At 40.0% G+C, this 14,021-nt stretch overlaps 1 long non-coding RNA gene across 1 annotated transcript; it reads right to left on the bottom strand.

The window, feature by feature from the left end:
• Positions 1-1,698: 1,698 nt before the first annotated feature.
• LOC149811772 (uncharacterized) lies at positions 1,699-2,888 on the bottom strand. Its single transcript, XR_016428626.1, has 2 exons — positions 2,756-2,888; positions 1,699-1,933 (listed from the first exon to the last, which is right to left on the bottom strand). It is a non-coding gene; the product is annotated as an uncharacterized LOC149811772 (long non-coding RNA).
• Positions 2,889-14,021: the final 11,133 nt, after the last annotated feature.

The raw sequence follows: 14,021 nt of genomic DNA, 5'->3' as shown, positions 1-14,021 counted from the left end.
TTCACCGAAAAAGAAAAAAAATGATGATGGTACCCAAGCGTTGCAGCAGCCCATAGGTCACCGGTGTTGCAGCGTTGAGAAAAGGAACTAAAGCGTGCGATGGAGTTTTGAGCCCGAAGGTTATCAGGTTGGGTCACCGCCAAAACAAAAAAAAATGGAGATGAAAAAAAAATGGTGACCCCTTTCCCTCTTCTCTTTTTTATGTGTTTTTTTTTTCAGATTTGCCAGATAACGATGATCTCCCTTTTTATTTTTTAGATGGAACTCAAATGGAACTCAGAAAAAAAAACTCGAATCTCAGAGGTCACTGTAGCCGGATGACAGGGATGCCCAAATGTCGTTAGAGCGACCTCGCTCGCCAGCGACGAAAAGAAAATTTCCTTTGAGATTTTCTAGATTTTTCTTTCTTGCAAAAAAAAAACTCTTTTATGCAGTTTTTTATTTTATTTTATTATTTCTTTTAAGAACAGGGGTCATCTGAATCCGACGACCCACTATATTTTCCCTTCTTTTTTTGTTTGATTTCTCAGTCGATGAAATGTGGCAGTCGGTGATGAAAGTCGATCAGGCGGTAATGATCAACTGATCGCCTTGCCGGGGCTGTCGTTGAGAGAAAAAGAGACAGACTTTTCAGTCTGCTAGATTGATCGCTGAAAACAATAGGAGGTGCTTGCAGAAAAAAAAAGGTAATCTATTTTTTTTTAGATCTAATATAGGTAGTCGCAAGCCCCGATTCAGGGTCCATGTTCTTCTTCCCCATTTTTTTTATTTTTATTTTTGTTTATTGAAACTATGTGTCGAATGTGCAATAAACCATCCGGTTTAAACAGTTAGCTAGATGAATCGCTAGGCGAGAAAAAAAATAATAGAGTAATAAAAAATGCTTGCTCCTCCCCTTTCTTATTCTTTATTGTCACGGGCAGACCCAAAGCGTAGGTCTTAGTTATTTGAAAACAGGAACATTGGTCGTCAAAATCCGGCGACCTGCAAGATATGTCTAAAAAAACACTAACCTTTTTTTTCTGATTTTTTCAATGACGTTTGCTCGGTGATTCAGAGTCGGTCTTGCGCACACCATCGAAGCTGACTTTGATACCACTGAAGGATCATGAATACCAAATCAACATGGGGATTGCGATTAATTTGTAAATGGCCTGCTTCAAAGAGGGTTTTTCACTCACGCTGATTGACTTGGTGAGTAATCCCTCCTCTAATTTATAGAAGAGGGTTGCTGATAGTTTACCTCCTTCTAGGTAGCCGTTTACCCCAACAACTTTTACGTTGTTTCACCTGAAACTTATCTAGAATGAGAAGATCATTCACTACAACAGAGCAGTAGATTAGCGACGACCACCTTTCGTCGCTAACCATGTTAGCGACGGATTAGCGACAACGCGGCGACAGTATGCTTACGTCGCGAATATTTCGACGCTAACTGGCGACGGAATAATTCCGTCGCCAAGTCCGTCGCTAATTGCGACGGAATAACGAGCGCTATATTCCGTCGCCAATCCGCCGGTACTAAACGGCGACCACGGCGTGGCGACGGATTTAATTCCGTCGCTAAGCCGTCGCTAGATTAATATGAATAGCGACGGAATCATCCGTCGCTAATCCGTCGCAAAAACGAAAAAAAATCAAAAAAAATTTATTTAAAAATTAATTACGGAGAACTGTACAATTTATATTTCCTGTAAATAAAAAATAAACCACACAAAAAAATTCATATAACAAGTATCTATAATAATTAATCGTTCCACCTTAAAACTAAGAAGTTTAATTATTTACAATTCAACAATTACAATTAGGAAAAATAAAAAAAATAGAACTTCTTCAACACAGTCCTCTAATCATCGCCAAGATTTTGTGCGTCTTCTTGTTCATTGTCTTTATCTGTCCCTTCAGCTCCACTACCCTGATTATCGCTAGCAGCCTACACAAGAAAAGAACAGTCAGTATTGATAAACAAAATATAATGAAATAAATTACACACTATATGTGATTCTATCATGTGCTCATGTGTGATCTAAGGCAATAAAAAAACTCTATATGTGATTCTATCATGCTCATATGTGTGCTAAGGCAGTCAAAAAATTGAATATGTGATTATAGCATGTTCATATGTGTTCTAAGGCATATAAAAAAACTCTATATGTGATTCTACCATGCTCAGATGTGCTTTAAGGCAAGCAAAAAACTATATATGTGATTCGATCATGCTCGTATGTGTGCTAAGGCAGTAAAAAAATTGAATATGTGAATATAGCATGCTCATATGTGCTCTAAGGCAGGCAAAGCCAAAAATTTTATATGTGATTCTATCATAAATGATATATAACATGTTCATATGTGTTCTAAGGCAGTTAAAAAACTCTATATGTTATTATAGCATGTTCATATGTGTGCTAAGGCAGTCAAAAAACAGAATATGTGATTATAATATGCTCATATGTGTTCTTAGGCAGTAAAAAAACTGAATATGTGATTATAGCATGCTTATGTGTTCTAATGCAATCAAAAAAACTTTATATGTGATTCTATCATGCTCATATGTGCTCTAAGACAGACAAAAAGTTAAATATATATATATGTGATTCTATCATGCTCATATGTGTGCTAAGGCAGTAAAAAAATTGAATATGTGATTATAGCATGTTCATATGTGTTCTAAGGCATCTAGAAAAACTCTATATGTGATTCTACCATGCTCAGATGTGCTTTGAGATAGTCAAAAAAACTATATATGTGATTATACCTGAGAGGGACCTGGAATCGAAGATCCCCTATCCTGAACAGCGGCCTTGATCTCATTTCGGAGAAAGGGGGCGACGGTGTATTGGAAGTAGTTATTCAGTGATTCATTAATGATCTCGCGTACATCATCACCGGAAAGAATAGTCGGCTGCTTGGAGCTTATGTCGGCGCAAGAAGTTGGTGAGCCGTAACTGGAAGAACCAATAACTGGTGAAGTGTTCATATTACTCCCAAACCCGAACACGCGACCTTTTTTGGGTTCACCTGCTGCAGTCACCCATGCTGTAGGATCAAATGATGGATGCTGAGTAGCGTCTTCACCATATCGCTCTACCATTTGTTGCTCATATGCCTCCTACAAAATAATGTTTAAAGTATTCATTAATAATTAATGATAACATTATGATGACTTGCATATATATTGCAATGATTATTAATAGAATTAATACATACCGTTGTCGTTCTCGCCTTCTCTGATACGAAGACTCCCGTGGTCTTCCGTTTATGTGTTTCTACAAACACATCCTTATATGGTACACTGCCTCCTTTTTCTGCTTCCTGCGAAGTTAAATGACAAAAGATTTAGTACACAAATTTGCAACTATACTTATAAAATTAATATTATATATTGATGAGTTACCATTTTCTTTAGGTGGCTCCCAAATGTCTTAGATCCACCTGTGTGTAGATGGGCTTCGGGCATCTTCGATCGATTTTGTGAAGCCTTCGCAGAGCGATTTTTAAATGCATCTCCCGCCCACATATCGCACATTTCATCCCAGTAATCTCTCCTGATAGTAATAGGACCATGGCCCTTCCACAGTAATGGATCATCTACTACGCCAGATGCTTTTTTTGCTGCAGTCTTCATAGTGTGCAGCATGTCTGCAAATCGATTGGCAGCCACCTTCTGCCACACCTTTCTTGCATCATTTTCTTCCACCGTAGTTGCAAAGCGATTCGAAGCCTACAAATATTTTCAGAAAGTTAGTAGACATTGCTTAAATAAATTAAATATGAAACACATTAACTATGAGGAACAACTGTATACCATGAATGAGGACCACAATCTGTCTAATACCTCCTTTGGGTACTCTTTCCATTGAGCAACTGGTCCTGGTAGATGTTGAAGAAGTGAATTCCTAATCTCCCGTACTACTTCTTGTGGCTCAAACCTCGTGCTGCACATGAATTGTTACACAGTAAATATCAATATAAAATATTTAAAAGATATGCAATAATTGAAAACAAAATACTTACGGTCGATTATCGATATACACTATTCGAATGAGTCTTCTTGTGCCAGCCTGTGAAGACCCTGTTTCCTGTGTTGGCTGTTGACTTGTGCGATCAACTGGTGTAGGTGGGTCGTATACAGGCGCAACATCATCTGTAAAAAAATACACACCAAGTTCTCAGAATGTGCATTTGAACTAATCAAGCATCTAATTAGTTATATGATATACCTATCACAGGAGCCCGTGAAGATGAAGGTTGAGCCTGGCTACTACTGGATGAGCGACCACTATAACCTCCACGAACCATATTCTAACAAATAACATATGTCATACAATACATTCAAATAATTCACATCAAGTATTACAATGCATTCAAGTCATTCACATCAAGCATTGCAATGCATTCAAATAATTCAAATCATTGACATCAAGTATTGCACTAATTCAAATCATTCGTTAATTGCATAAATTATAATACATTCAGATAAATTACAATGCATTCGAATCATTCGTATCAAGTATTACAATACATTGAAATAAAATTTTTAATCATTCACACCAAGTATTGCAATACAACTCACATCAAGTATTACAATGCATTTAAATAGAGGTTTGAAGTATAAGATTTTTTTCACTAGCTTGAGAATTCTTCCTCGTCACTAGTTTGACTTTCTTCTTCTTCTTCTTCTTCTTCTTCTTCTTCTTCTTCATTGTTTGCCCATCCACTTGGTACATCATTTGGATCACATTCCTCTATGAATGTTTCATCAGCCAATGGAGATATGACATGCATATCATGCGCAACATCGTGACCATAAGCGAAGTCACAGACATCATCTGATTGATAGTAATCACTGTCTTCAGCTAACTCATCTTCTTGTAACTGATCATACTCGGGGTATAGTTTGGATTTCACCTTGCAAACTGCCCACCATTCATTTCTATCTGACTTTTTTATACTCGGATATGAAGTATAATAAACTTGTTGAGCTTGCGAGGCTAATATGAATGGTTCATATGTTCCAAACCTGGATTTATGATTCACCTCCACAATGCCTGAAGCTTTGTCGAGTCTTGTTGCAGTTGGATCAAACCAATGACACTTGAATACCGTAACCCTGTTATTCATGCCTAAGTAAGTCAACTCCATTATTTCCTCTATAACACCGTAGTAATCATGTTCATTTTCACCGTAGCTGCTACCCTTGACACACACGCCACTATTTATCGTTGATTTGTTTATACCGTAGTCTTTTGTATGGAATCGATAACCATTTACGATATACCCGTTGTAGCATTGCACAACTTTGGTCGGACCATTTTCTAAATCACATATTCCTTGATCTTTAACATCACCATGGCGAACCTACGCACAGACATAAACAATTATTGTGATCACGATCAATTAAGTAACTTAGTGTTGTTTATAAGTACAAAATTTATGTTAGCTTCTTTACCAACTGTTTCAACCACTCCACAAACTTAGTTTCACGTTCTTTTTGTACTTCTGCATTAGTGAGATGTGAAACTTTGCTTTGCAACTCCAGATCAAATCGTCTGCAAACCACAAATACTTATATTACCGAGCCATGTATCCACATATAGAACATAAAAGGATTTATAATTGAGTTGCATATACATATACTTACTCGATGTATGGGTCGATCGCTGAACAATTAAAAAGAATATAGATGTGTGCTGCATCTTGCTCTCGATCTGTCAATAGCCTTGATCGGCAACTACCAAATGCATGCCCAAGTCGTTGAAATATCGACAGCTTGTCAGCTACAGTTACTTGTTCTCCATCATCGTTACGGGGCGGGCATGTGTAACGTGTTGAAATATGAGGTTCGAAGTACATAGATGAGAAATTTGAAATCTCTTCTAAAGTGTACGCCTCACAAATAGAGCCTTCTACTCTTGCTTTATTACGAACCTTTTTTTTTAGGTCGAACATGCATCTGACAAGAATATACATTTCAAATTTTAAATATCTGTCATTAAAGAGACAAATATAAAAAAACATATACCTTTCAAATGGGTACATCCATCGATATTGCACAGGGCCACCAACCCTTAGTTCATATGGCAGATGTATGATCAAATGTTCCATAACATCGAAAAATGCTGGCGTAAATATCTTTTCTAACAGACAAACAGTGGTGATGACAGAGTCCTCGAGATTCTTTACATCTGATACAATGACCTCCGATGCGCACAATGTTCTGAAAAATCCGCTCAACTCAGACAATACCCCCCATATAGGTTTGTCTAACATATCATGGAATGCTAGGGGTATCAATCGTTGCATAAAGATATGACAATCATGGCTCTTCAACCCATATAACTGTCCTTCGTCAATCTTCACAGCCCGAGCAATGTTAGAGACATATCCATCTGGAAATCTCAGTTGTCTCAACCATTGACATACATGTTTTATTTGATCAGGTCCGAGCACGTACTTCGCCTTTGGTTTCAGTACTTTGCCATTATACTCTTTGAGTTCCAATTCTGGTCTTTTACATATTAATTTTAAATCCATACGGGCCTTCGGATTATCCTTCGTTTTTCCTTTAATATTCATTACTGTATTGAACACATTATCAAACACATTTTTCTCTACATGCATCACATCCAAATTATGTCGTATCAATAGGGTCGGCCAATACGGTAGTTCCCAAAAAATAGATTTTTTCGTCCAATTGTGTTCCTTCCCAAATCCACGGAAGGGTGTAGGACTGCGGGCATCTGTTAATACATTTGGAAAGTATCGCAATCTTCTTAAAATCTCTATGCCAGACAATCTTGAGGATGGACCTTCCATTTCAGTTGTGTCTGCTGTAAATGCATTCTTTTGACGTCGGAACGGATGATCGCTGGGTAGAAATCGACGATGGCAATCAAACCAGCAAGGCTTCCTTCCATGCCTCAATCTAAAAGCTTTGGAATCCTCCATGCAGTACGGACAAGCCAACCTCCCATGTGTGCTCCAACCAGATAACATACCATATGCAGGGAAGTCACTGATTGTCCATAGAACAGCGGCCTTCATGTTGAAATTTTGTTTTTTGTGGGCATCATACGTGGTAACACCGTCATCCCACAGTACTTTTAATTCATCAATCAATGGCCTTAGATATACATCAAGATTTTGGCCAGGTGAGGTCGAACCAGGGATCAACAGAGACAAGAAAAGATTTGGACGTTTCATACACAAGCTTGGTGGAAGGTTGTATGGAGTTACAAATACTGGCCAGCATGAGTATGGAGTTGATCTACCCCCAAATGGATTAAATCCATCTGTACATAGACCGAGTCTAACATTTCGCACTTCCATTGCGAAGTTCTGATGAGTACGATCAAAGTGCTTCCAAGCTTCAGCGTCAACAGGATGCGTGATCTTGTTTTCATCGTGTCAAACTTTATTTGCATGCCATCTCATGTGTTTAGCTGTCTTTGAAGACATATACAATCGCTGCAATCTAGGAGTGATAGGAAAGTAGCGGAGCGACTTGTATGAAACTTCCTTTGATCTCGTGCTACCATTGCCTCTTGTCTTTGGCTTGAACCGAGGATGCCCACATGACGGGCATGATATGTCGTTTTCCTGCTCCTTGAAATACAACATGCAGTGATTTGGACAAGCATCAATCTTTTTGTAACCCATACCTAGAGCGTTGACCATAACTTTCGCACGATAGAAATTTTGTGGCAATTTCTCATCTTTAGGCAACATACTCTTCACAATCATGCACAAACGGTCAAAACATGATTGACTCAAATTATACTCGGACTTCAAATTCATTAGTTGAAGAACTGCAGACAAGATAGTGTGACTCTCACAACCGTTCCAAAGTGGCTCATCAGCATCTTTAAGTAAATCATAAAATCTACTAGCTGCATCGTTTGGTGATTCTTCATCTACGACAGTTCTTACATCACTAGAACTCATAGCAGAACCCAGTTCTGTTCCTGCAGCATCAAATATCAAATTCGTATATGGATTATCGTGCACCACATTCACCCGTGCATCAAAATCGTTTCTAAATTCTTCTCCATGAAACGCCCAGTTCTGATAATCACTCACAAAACCCTTCCTGTATAGGTGATGTCTAACGCCATGAGGTTCTACAAATCGATTATTCTTACAAATCTTGCAGGGACACCTAATCCGACCTGTGGGATCTACCGTACTGACACTCGCCGTTGCAAATTCAATAAAACTATCGACACCATCCATATATTCATGCGATAACTCATTGTCCACTATCCTACGGTACATCCATTCACGGTTTGCAGTCATTCTGTCGTATGATGTTACGAATAGTATCCTAACGAATTAAGAAAAAAACAATCAGAATGCGACGATAAAGAAAATATCAAATTTATCATGCAATATACTATGTCAAACAATAACAAGAATTTTGATGCATGCATTGATAACTTAATATTTTCATGTGCAAACTATTAATGACATGATACAATCATTTGAAGCATGCTTTTATTATAAAATTTCACATGGAAGTCAAAATCAAATTGAAAGTAACTACATGCAAGCATGGATACAATTACATCAAACATTGCAATACATCATAATCATTCATATCAAATAAATGGCAAACATGTACCTGCAGCAAACACACTTCAATATCTCACTAACTACTACCATGCTTAGCATGGACTCCGTACTCCAAAAATAAGAACACTTCCATATTTCTACATTAAAATCATGCTCAGCATGATCTCCGAACTCCAACAAAGCAGTCCTAGATATCAACAACTAAGTGAGTGTGTGAACAATAAAGTGCTGCATTCAATAAATTAAATAACATGTGATACGTTTGCATCACTTACTCACCACGGGTATTTACCCGATTTGCATTGTTTTTGTCATTTACTTACCACAGGTGGCCGAGCACGAGTTGGTTCCGTTGAAAAATCTGCACAAAAACAAAACAAATTAAGTAACAAACTAACTAATCATGAAACAAGATGAAACACTAACTAAAAAAATCGGGTATTTCTCTCAAGGTACGGGCATTTTCTTATGTGAAACGTTTGAGAAATCGGGTAGAGGTAGGATTTCCATGCATGTTTTGATGGAAATCCATGGCGAATCAGTGGATCTACGAATCCACTATGTTATATTGATATTTTTCCTTGTTTTTCATTTTTTTTTTCAAAAAGAAATCCATGGCACGATCGATGTGGTATGGGTGTCGGCTGACAGACCAGCCGAAGTCAAGCCGTGAACCCTCGTTGTTGGCCCAGCCGAGTGATCGGCTTTATTTTAAAAAAAAAAAATCTTTTTATTCACGTTGGTGGCTGTTGGCTGGCTGGCAGCCAGCCGAGTAGCACTCGGCTGACTGCCAGCATGCTGGCAGGTGCGCCAGGCCCAGCACCCAGTCGGCTGGGTGCTAGGCGAGCCTATGACAGGGCCATAGCCGGCCCAGCCGGCCCAGCCGACAAAAATTCTTTTCAAAACAGGGAAGGGGGTTAAACCCCCTGCCGAAAAGGCAGTTCCGGCATGGGGGGTTGACCCCCTGCCGTGCCTTTACGGCAGGGGGGTCGACCCCCCATGCGTTTCCGGCAGGGGGTCGACCCCCCATGCGTTTCCGGCAGGGGGTCGACCCCCCATGCCTTTCCGACAGGGGGTCGACCCCCCTTGCCGGAAACGCAGGGGGTCGACCCCCCCTGCCGGAAAGCACGGCAGGGGGTTAAACCCCCTCCGTTTCCGGCAGGGAAGGGGCGTACCCCCTGCGTTTAGAAGAAGAAGAAGAAGAAGAAGAAGAAGAAGAAGAAGAAGAAGAAGAAGAAGAAGAAGAACCTGCGCTTCGCCGGACGGTGGCGGGAGGTTGACGGGGAGCGGCAGCTGGCGAGCGCCGGCTGGCGAGCGGTGGACGGGGAGCGGCGGCTGGCGAGCGGCGGTGGCCGGACGGTGGCGAGGGCCGACGGGCGGCGGGAGGGTGCAGTACAGCGAAACAGGGAAAAGAGAAAGAGGGATGGGATTAGGGATTTACGCGACATTTAGCGACGGCTTAGCGACGGAAAAATTCCGTCGCGAAGCCGTCGCGAAACCCAAATACCAAAAAAGCGACGGAATATATTCTGTCGCTACTCCGTCGCTAATTAGCGACGGAGTAGCGACGACAGAGTTCCCTCTCTAAATCCGTCGCTAAAATGGTGTTCTTGTAATCAAAAGTAGCGACAAAAACATGCAGTCGCTAATCCGTCGCTAAGTAGCGACAGATTAGCGATAAAAGTCGTTTCCTCGCTAATCCGTCGCAAATTAGCGACAGATTCTATCTCTAGCTAATCTGTCGCTAAGTAGCGACGGGAAAAATCCGTCGCTAATTTCCGTCGCTAATTAACAATTTTCTTGTAGTGATTCTAGATAAAGCCCTGATCTAGGGTAGTTTCATCCGTTAAAGAAAAAGTGGGCCCTTCTCTCTCTTTAACTAGTGAATGTTTTTCTTGGTGAATGTTCTTGAAACATGGTCACGGTTATCTACAGAGATTTGGTTTTGTATACATGGTATCTTCTATCTAGATTAGGAGAAATTCTTCTTTTTCTATGATGGAGTAAATGTTCTCAATTGCTTTCTCCATATTTGAGAAAGTCTTTCTCAATTTAAACAAGCGTAAAGATAGAGTAGAGAGGAAGGTGGGAAAAAACAATGCTAGAGGGAAGTGCACCTCCTCTAGTAACGTACGTTTGCAACCAATTCAGCCAAGTCCAAATTCCATGGGTCCATGAGATGTTTGGGCGCCAAGAGCTCCAAGTCACATCATGACAACTTGAACCCACTTTATGTGACCATTGACTTGACCTCACAAGGGTCTGTTTCCAAATCTAGATCGGCTCGAGTAGGTGCTTAGAAGGGAAGAAGTTGAAGTGACTGAAGAGGCAATCATTTACCCAGCTCATGAATTATTGAGCACCGTCCATTATTTTGGATAGAATGTCCAAATATGGAGTCAATATCATATAGCTTGTCCACATAAAATCATCATGGAGGTTCAGTCATAGGTTGCGGCCTTGTTTCTCTTAGCGTTGTTTGGTTTTTGCCACTGGTCCAGAAAAGTAGAATAAGTTAGGATATTGACCTCACTTAGATATTCAGTGCTTGTCTTAAAGGAATTAATCAAATACCTCCAGCATGAACAAGTTCTGGGTTTGATTTTCCATGGAATTGTGACACCAGGTGTTGTACCATAGTTGCCGGAAGTGTCCTCTTAGGAAGGGAAGCGCCACACTTGAAAAAGAGAGAAGCACGGGAAACTCACTTCCCATTTGTTTTAAGCGTGTTTCCTAGCTGTTTATGAGAAAACTCGCTTCCCATTTGCTTCTCCTTTATTTCTTTTCACTTTCCTTGTACTTTTTCCTTGTTTTCTTCTCATTTTTTTCATATTAGTATATATTATTTTTCGCTTCCCACCCGTTTTCCTCTTCCTATATGTTTCTTTTTCTGCTTTTCTTATGTTTTTTATTTATTGGCTTCTAAAACCTACCTTTGCATCATGATTCATGCTGCATGCTAGTTTTGAAAATATGATAGTTTTATCGTGCTCTTATCATCCGCATGGACCTGCACGAGGTTTGGAAATTTCTTTGCCTAGGGGTACTTGATCGGTTCCAGGATGGATGGTTCCTATCCTAGAACCGAAAACCATCCCCTAGGGGCCGGTTTCGCAAATTTCGAACCGTGAACCACTCCGTTTCATGGATCCAACCAAGAACCGAACCACCGGCTCAGTTTGGTTTCAGTTGGATACCGGTTACGGTCTTAATGCTTACCCAATTTTCTGCAAAGAAGTTATGTTTTACCTTTTTTGTAAATGGGACTATAAACATAACATCCGGAAACATCTTGAAATGAAACATTTTTTTGTAAATGGAACATTTTAAAAACATAACATATAAACCATAATATCTTGAAACTTCAAGAAGATCAGGCCACAGGTACACAAAGGCCTTGAGCCTGTTTGACATATAAACCATGACATATAAACGAAGTCGGGGGGAACATCCTAAAACCTATTACCTTATCCTCAAAGTCACAAACAAACAGAAAATTCCACAGAAAAAAAGAAGAGAAAAATCCACTGGAAATCTATGTGAGGCGAGTAAGAGAAGCACTAAACTCCGTGACATGGAGCCATGGTGTCTTGACACCTCTCTTCAGTCTCTACTTGGAACATTTTAAAAAATATAAGTTCATATTATATATAGGACCGGTTCGATTGAGCCGGTTGGGTGGTTCTCACCCGGGAAACCAAACCGGTACCCGCTGGTTTTGAAAAATTAGAACCAAGAACTGAACCATACCCGCCGGTTACGATCCAAAATTAGTCGGTTGAGTACAGTCTGGTCCGGGTTGGTTGGATCGTGGTTTTTTTGCTCACCCCTACTCCTGCTTGTGCACCTTATGCAATTTTATTAAAATAAGACTCGTACATATCATTTTCTGTTTTATTAAGCATTTTTGAAATTTTTTTGCGAAAAAGGTAGAGTAGCTATGGATTGAATTGAGACTCAAATAGAGAGAAGACGGGTAAGCCCACGGAGTTTTACGCTGCCAAGATAGAGAACATAAGTATGGCAGGCCGAGCCAATGCATCTAGCTCTTTGATCCTATGGGTGATTTCTTCGTGTAAATATAAAAAGAATAGAGAGAGGAGGGGTTAAGGCAAAGGTAAGCCCACAGAGATTTACACTGTAAGTATGGCAGGCTGAGCCAGCGGAGGCTTCTCCATGTAAATATCAAAAAAATAAAGAGAAGAGGGGTTAGGGATCAATCCCCTGTCCAAACATTACTTCAGTGTATGGAATGGATTTGCTTGTGAACAACTAAAAGGTATGATGGACCATACATTACATGATTTAATTGGGGTCTAGGGAACTTTTCCATTAGGGTTCCAAGCACTAGGTCAGTGTGAGTCATGCATGCACTTTTGTTTTGGGATCCACAGTTGTCTAGTTTGCCATAATTTGTAGGACCCAGTGGATATTATCAGTATTAGGTATAGAAAGATGAGGACTACAAGAGTAGAAACTACGTGGTGGCTAGGAGGCTAGGTCACATCTCCTTGTAATTAGTAGGTACCAATCTCTGGGATACTAGACCTAGATCGTGACCCCAAAGTTATTTGGGCAAACCAGGTCCAGATCTATACCCAATTGGATATAAAAATCTGAATCGCCATTATTAGGTGGTTTCAACTTGGCGAAGTCAAACTTGCCGGAACAGGATGAGCCAGGATGCATCTGGGTCTGGTTTTGAATTTTCGTTTAGAACCAAAAGAGAAAATGGTAGGACATGGATCTTGATCTGATTCAGATCTCCAACACAACCTGTTCTCGACAAGCCAAGCACCAAGCCCAATATTATTAGTCAGACTCACTGACGGAGTAACGTGTAATGCAGCCTGGTTGGACTGGATCAAAGCCCACTGGAACCTGAATCTGAATCCGTAATGGGTCCCGCAGATATCATGCACATTTTTTAGCTGAAATAAATAATTGCTGACCCACAGCTACTGGACATTTGTAGGAAGTGCACTTCCAATTTACAGGAAGCGTGCTTTTCACTTCTCAAATCACTTTCATCTTGCATCCCATTTGTTTCCTACTTTATTTCTATTTCTATTGCTTCCCACTCGTTTTTTCCTTTTTTTTTTGTTTAAGTTATTATTATTATTTTTATTTTTATTTTTATTTTTCCTTACTCCCTACTCGCTTAATTATTCATTTTTCTCTGTTTTTGTTCGCATTTTCTTTTTCACTTCTCACACACTTCTACAATCTCTTTCAAAACAAATCCTGGATCGGGGTAAGGGACACCAAAGTATGACCTACACTTGAATCCAGCTGTTTCTTGCCAGCTACAGCGGTGGCAGCATCCCAAAGGCATTGGACATGACAAACCCATGTTTGGATCTGGATCATGATCTGGGTCCAAAAGAAGAGGATCTTTGTGTAAGTTTCGGATCTGGACTTTCCAGCTCCAAAAGATGCTCCAGATTTTT

The sequence above is a fragment of the Nuphar pumila genome, chromosome 17 (assembly GCF_984573655.1).
Source record: "Nuphar pumila chromosome 17, dmNupPumi1.hap1.1, whole genome shotgun sequence".
Lineage (NCBI taxonomy): Eukaryota > Viridiplantae > Streptophyta > Magnoliopsida > Nymphaeales > Nymphaeaceae > Nuphar > Nuphar pumila.
Note: the sequence above shows the minus strand (reverse complement) of the source record. Positions and strands in the feature narration are given on the sequence as shown.